The sequence below is a fragment of the Pinus tabuliformis genome, chromosome 3_1 (assembly GCF_031772625.1).
Source record: "Pinus tabuliformis cultivar Carrire ecotype Pingquan chromosome 3_1, CPIR1, whole genome shotgun sequence".
NCBI classification, from domain to species: Eukaryota; Viridiplantae; Streptophyta; class Pinopsida; order Pinales; family Pinaceae; genus Pinus; species Pinus tabuliformis.
Window position 1 is genome coordinate 352,460,804 of NC_142301.1, and position 6,061 is coordinate 352,466,864.

The 6,061-nt window shown below is 41.5% G+C and overlaps 1 pseudogene; it reads left to right on the top strand.

Annotated features, from left to right (window-relative positions):
• The first annotated feature begins 172 nt into the window (after positions 1-172).
• On the top strand, positions 173-2,089 carry LOC149187172 (coatomer subunit alpha-1 pseudogene; annotated as a pseudogene).
• The last annotated feature ends 3,972 nt before the right edge of the window (positions 2,090-6,061 follow it).

Genomic DNA, 6,061 nt, shown 5'->3' on the forward strand with positions numbered 1-6,061 from the left:
AATAAGGGTTAAGACCTTGACACTTTTGGAGTTGAAAAACAAAATGGCGAGGTTGTAGTGGTTGATGATAGAGAAGTGAGAGGAGACAATGACGATGAGGTAGGATGGGATGTAGAAGCTTTGAACCTCCCTACAGATGTCTAAGCTGCAAATGTTGCAGGTACAACTCATAATGTCATTAGTTACGCCATCACCACGTATGCCAGTAATTCAAATATTGATATAGAAAATCTTTTCTTGCAGGTGAGAATGCAGCTGCTAGTAACATTAATATGGCGATGCAGCTCTAAAGTCAACAACTTGGTATTAAGAATTTCACTCCATTAAAAGTTAAAACCTTTGTTTTTAGATCTTTACATGGGCAACCATACATACCTCCCTACATTTGTTTCTACACTGTGGTCTTCTTAGCAATAGAGGGAGGCTAGAGTGAGACTGTTAGCTCAAATGTCAGAGGTCCATGAGCTTTGGTATTTAAGATTTTTCTATTAGATGAGAAACTTAGACTAGCTTACAAAGCCACAGCAGATGGGAAGTTAGCTTACAAAGCCACAACAGATGGGAAGTTTAGTGAAGCATTAAGGTTATTTCTTACAATGTTGCACGCAATTCCAGTTATTGATGTAGATTTCTTTTAGGAGGTTGAGAAGGTGAAGAAATTGATTGGAATTGCTAAAGAATGTGTTTTGGGTCTTCAAATGGTGGTCAAGAGGAAGTTAAGGATCATACTGTCGAACAACAAGAGCTTGCAGCCTATTCTACTCATTGGAACATTCAAAAAGTCCATTTGAGGTTGGCTTTGCTGAACACCATAGGTGTTTTCTAGGGAAATTCAAGTTTTCCAAAACATAAAAGCTTGGTTTTTCAGTACATTTAAGTTTTAACTACAACAACAAGGTCTTCACCATATCATCATTCCAGTTGGAAATAAAACACCAGTGATAATTTCTTTTCTATTCACTAGGGATAATGGCCCTTTACAATCCCTGCACAGAATGCCAAATACGAAACAATACTTACAACTGCTAGCTTTGTATAAACTATAAACTGAAGTCCCAACATGCAATAGCTGTTGTTCCTTTAGTAGCTCCAACAACCAAATCCTTGGACACTTTGGACTGCTCCTAGGGACTTGGCAGCCCTCCTGGCATGCCCCCTATACACTCAATCAGCAATCTACCCATCTTGCAGTTCTTCAGCTACGTCCTGTAGGCCATGGTCTGCTTCCTCAGTCCTCCTGTAGCAGACTTCAAAGCCTTGGCCTACTCGTTTAGTCCTCAACCGCTCGTTTAGTCCTCAACCGCCTTGCTGTAGCAAGTTCACGCTGTCGCCCCCCCTGCACGAAACTCTACAGGGCCACTAACTTGGCTTGATAACTGCTGGCAAATGAGCTTGCTGCAAACCATGCAACAAAGGCCCAGCAAGTTCTGCAGGCATGTGGGAGGCAGTTGCAGGATGCTAAAAACACTGAATTATGACTTTAGAAATCCTTTTGTTTTTTTTGGAGCAACTTTTACACCTCTATTCCGTGGTTAGAAGTATGTGTCCTGTCCACATTGTACACCACACTTTATTCCAATCATAAAGGGAAATCTATGTGCTATATGTGATCTTGCGGTTGTGTTATGGGTCTTTAGATGCAGTTCAAGACAAAGGAAGTTAAGGATGATACTGTTCAACAGAAAGAGCTTGCAGTTTATTTTAGTCATAGCAACCTTCAAAAATTCCATTTGAGGTTGGCTTTGCTGAATACCATGGGTGTTTGTTATAAGGGATGGAGCTTTAGTACAACAGCTAACTTTGCTTGATGACTATTGGAAAGTGAACCCCTGCAACCATTCAACAAAGGTACAACAAGTTCTGTAGGCATGTGAAAGGCAGCTGCAGGATGCCAAAAAATTGAATTATGATTTTGACTTCAGAAATCCTTTTGTTGGTGGTGCAGCAACTTTTACACCTATATACCATGGTCAATCAGAAGGATGTGTCCTATCCATATTGTACAACATGCTTTCTTCCAGTCATACAAAGAAATATATGCCCTATATGTGAGCTTTCCATTGTGGGTTCCGATGTTTCTAGGTGCTAAATGTGCATCTTTATTTCAAGAAATTTCATTACCCATGCATATTTCCATATCAATATTGCACTCTCTACCTTTGAGAGCCACGTTGAGAGATATGGAAGGACAATCACTAACAAATCTTGGACAGACTTGAGGGTCTTCTTAAGAGACTGGAGGAGGCTGTTTATTGATCACTGAAGTGATAGTTGTTGGAAATAATACTGAGAGGGGGGGTGAATCAGTATTATATAATTCTTTTAATAAATCTTCTTTATTTGTTCTTTGAATTATTTTTGCATGTCAGTACCATAAAATAATGAGCATGAACAAAAGAAAACAGATAGTCACACCAAAGAACACAAGATGTAAGGTGGAAACCCAATGTGGGTGAAAACCACCTGCTGCAATATGTCTCTATCTTCTTTCAAATTAGAAACTCCTTTTACAATGGTTTTGTACTGGTGCAGTCCTTTACCAGTACGCAGGCTGCAACCTGCAGAGAGCTACAACTCTCTCTCGTTTTCCAGTCTCTCTTGGAAGGGAGCTACAACCCCCTACTTCTTTTCATACAAGGACCACTTTTCATAAATTTTCAAACTGGATCCATAAGCATCAATTGATCATCAAGTGTAAGAGAATAACCCAATCAACTATAGTAACCAGATCAACAATAATAGGACCAAACCCAGAACACAACAATGATAAACAAAGATTTTAAGAGAAGTAAGTACCCTGCTCAACTGCTTGCCTGCTTACGTAAGCACCATGCTCAACTGCTGGCCTGCTTACTGTACTCACCCTACTCAGCTGCTAGCCTGAGTCCCGGACGCACCCTGCTCAACTGCTAGCCTGCGTCCCGAACGCATCCTGCTCAACTGATAGCCTACGTACCTCGCTCTGAGTCTATTGAACTGCCTGCGTATGTACGCACCTGCAACCCTTCTGTGCCTGCGTACCCCGCACCTGCACCCCTTCTGTGCCTGCGTACCGGCGCACCTGAAACGCTTCGCTCCTGCGTCCATACGCACTTTTCTTTCACTGTACCTGCGTACCTTCGGGCATAGATGATTTCAAGACTTTAGAAATAACCCAAACAGTCAAATCTACAAATCCGAACATGCGCCGAAGAGATCTCGGTCCATCAGTAGATTCGCCTTGTTTAGATCCAGACCAGATCTAGCCCTCATAAGATATTCAACCCAAACATGCTCAAGCCAAATGATCTCCTTTGCTTTATATAGGCAAGCTCCTCCTAAAATCATGGAACAATACCACGAGCCGACACCATAATAACACAAAACCGTCGGCTAAATACCAAGAGTAAAACATAAGAAACCCCAGGTGTGCTTTTCTCTGCCTTGAAATGTGTGCACTGGGGGGACGCACCTCCTGAACGGCTGGCCTACGTATCTGGACGTGGTCCCTGCATGGTGTACCTGCGGGTACGCACCTTATGATCTGATTTCCTGCATACTTCTATATTTTCAACAAAATGAGGGCCTTGCCACGGGAGTTTCCATCAAGTACAACATTTGTAACATATAGCCATACCAGAAACATAATGCCAACAATCTTCTCATTTGGACTTGATGGCAACCTCACAAACCTCAGCTTCATTCTCCCCCTTTGACATCAAGGGCAAAGGGGTATGCTCCCCCTACGATCATGCTCCCCCTTAAAATGAACCAGATCTGCAGCAAAGAACCATAATCCACCATGAAAGAGATAGAGACATATTGCAGCTATTTCCAAGATCTCCTTCTGACCATCCTCCATAATGCCAACAATGCATTATATATGCTCCCCCTGAACCTGTACCATCAATCAGAAAGGTTCAACAATAAGATGATGCATCAATAACCCCCAGCTTTTGCCTGAGGTATTCAAAAGTGTCCCCGGGCAATGGTTTGGTGAGAATATCAGCAACTTGTTCCTTAGAAGGAACATACTCCAACTTGACCTTCTGTTCAAGTACTTGTTCCCGGAGAAAATGGTACTTGATTGGTATGTGCTTGGTTTTTGAATGCATAACCAGATTCTTTGAGATGCTGATTGCACTTGTGTTATCACATAAGATGGGGATAGGTGGTGTACAAGTGATTTGAAAATCCTGCAAAGTCTGCATCATCCAAAGGAGTTGAGTGCAACAAGATGCAGCAGCAACATATTCCGCTTCAGCTGTAGACAAGGCAATCGAACTATGTTTCTTGCTGAACCAAGATACCAGTCTGGAACCCATAAAGAACGCACCACCACTTGTGCTTTTCCTGTCATCCACGCTTCCGGCCCAATCTGCATCTGTATAAGCATGAAGTGTAAGATCTGTATCTCTAGGATACCATAAGCCATAATTTTGAGTCCCTTGAAGATATTTGAAAATTCTCTTCACTGCCTGAAGATGAGTCTCCTTCGGATTTGCCTGAAATCTTCCAACTATTCCAACTGCATGCATGATGTCCGGTCGGGTACCTGTCAAATAAAGTAGACTTCCAATCATAGATCTGTAGGTTGGTTGATGTACTGCTGCAGATTCATCATTTTCACTGAGGCTACATCCTGTGACCATGGGTGTACATACTGGTTTTGCATCTTCCATACCATATTTCTTCAAAATCTGTTTGAGATACTTGGTTTGAGATAAAAAGATTCCTCCTTCTTTTTGTTGGATTTGCAAACCAAGGAAATATGTCAGTTCTCCTAGCAAAGACATTTCAAATTCTTTCTGCATGACCGAGGCAAAGATTTGACTCATAGCTTCTTCATTGCTCCCAAAAATAATGTCATCTACATACACAACAAGTATTAGCAATTTGTCATTTTCAACTTTTATATAAAGATTGCTATCTGCTGATCCTTTTGAAAAACCTTGTTGATGAAGATATTTGTCCAAACGGTAGTACCAAGCCCTTGGAGCTTGTTTGAGACCATAGAGAGCCTTTTTCAATCTGCATACAAGATTTGGATCATTTCCAAGAATGAACCCATCTGGCTGTTCAATGTACACTTCTTCTTCCAAGTCTCCATTCAGAAAGGCTGATTTCACGTCCATTTGAAATACTTTGAAGTTTTGAAAACTTGAGAGAGCAAGGAACATTCGGATGGCCTCAAGTCTTGCAACAGGAGCAAAGGTTTCTTCAAAGTCTATTCCTTCTTGCTGTGCATACCCTTTACAAACAAGTCTGGCCTTGTTTCTAATTACTTCTCCATTTTCATTCAATTTGTTTTTGAAGACCCATTTTGTTCCGATAACATTCTTATCCTTTGGTCTAGGAACCAGCTCCCAAGTGTTGTTCTTTTCGATTTGCTCAAGTTCTTCATCCATTGCTTTCACCCAACATTCATCTTTGCATGCCTCTTTCACACTTTGTGGTTCAGTAGAGGAGAGTAATGCCAAATAGCTTGAAGCTTCTGCAACTGTTCTTCTTGTTTGTACACCTGCTTCTTTCTGCCCCATAATCTGAGATTCTGGATGATTCTTCTGAACATATCTGGATGGAGTCTTTTCTTCTATTCTTGTCTGCTCCTCTGGCTCTTCTTGAGGTTCTTCTTGGGATTCTTCTTCTTCATCATTCTGTCTTTGAGGGTAGCCTTCATCTTCTTCGATGTCTTCATGATGTACTTGCCTAGGAATGTATCCCTTCTCATCAACCACTACATCAATGCTGTCAACAATTCTGCCAAGTCTTTTATTGTAGCATTTGTATGCTTTGCTATGTGGAGAGTAACCAAGAAGAATGCCTTCATCTGCTCTAGGTTCAAGTTTGCCAAGCTTCTCATCAGTATTCTTGATATAGCATTTTCTCCCAAAGATTTTGAAGTGCTTTACCGAAGGAGTCTTACCACTCCAGAGCTCATGAGGAGTTTGAGTGTTGTTCACCCGGACATTTTTTTTGTTGAGAATAACAACCGCAGCATGTGCAGCTTCACCCCAGAAAGTTGCGGGAGTTCTTGATTCATCAAGCATAGCACGAGCCATTTGTTGGACTGTTCTGTTCA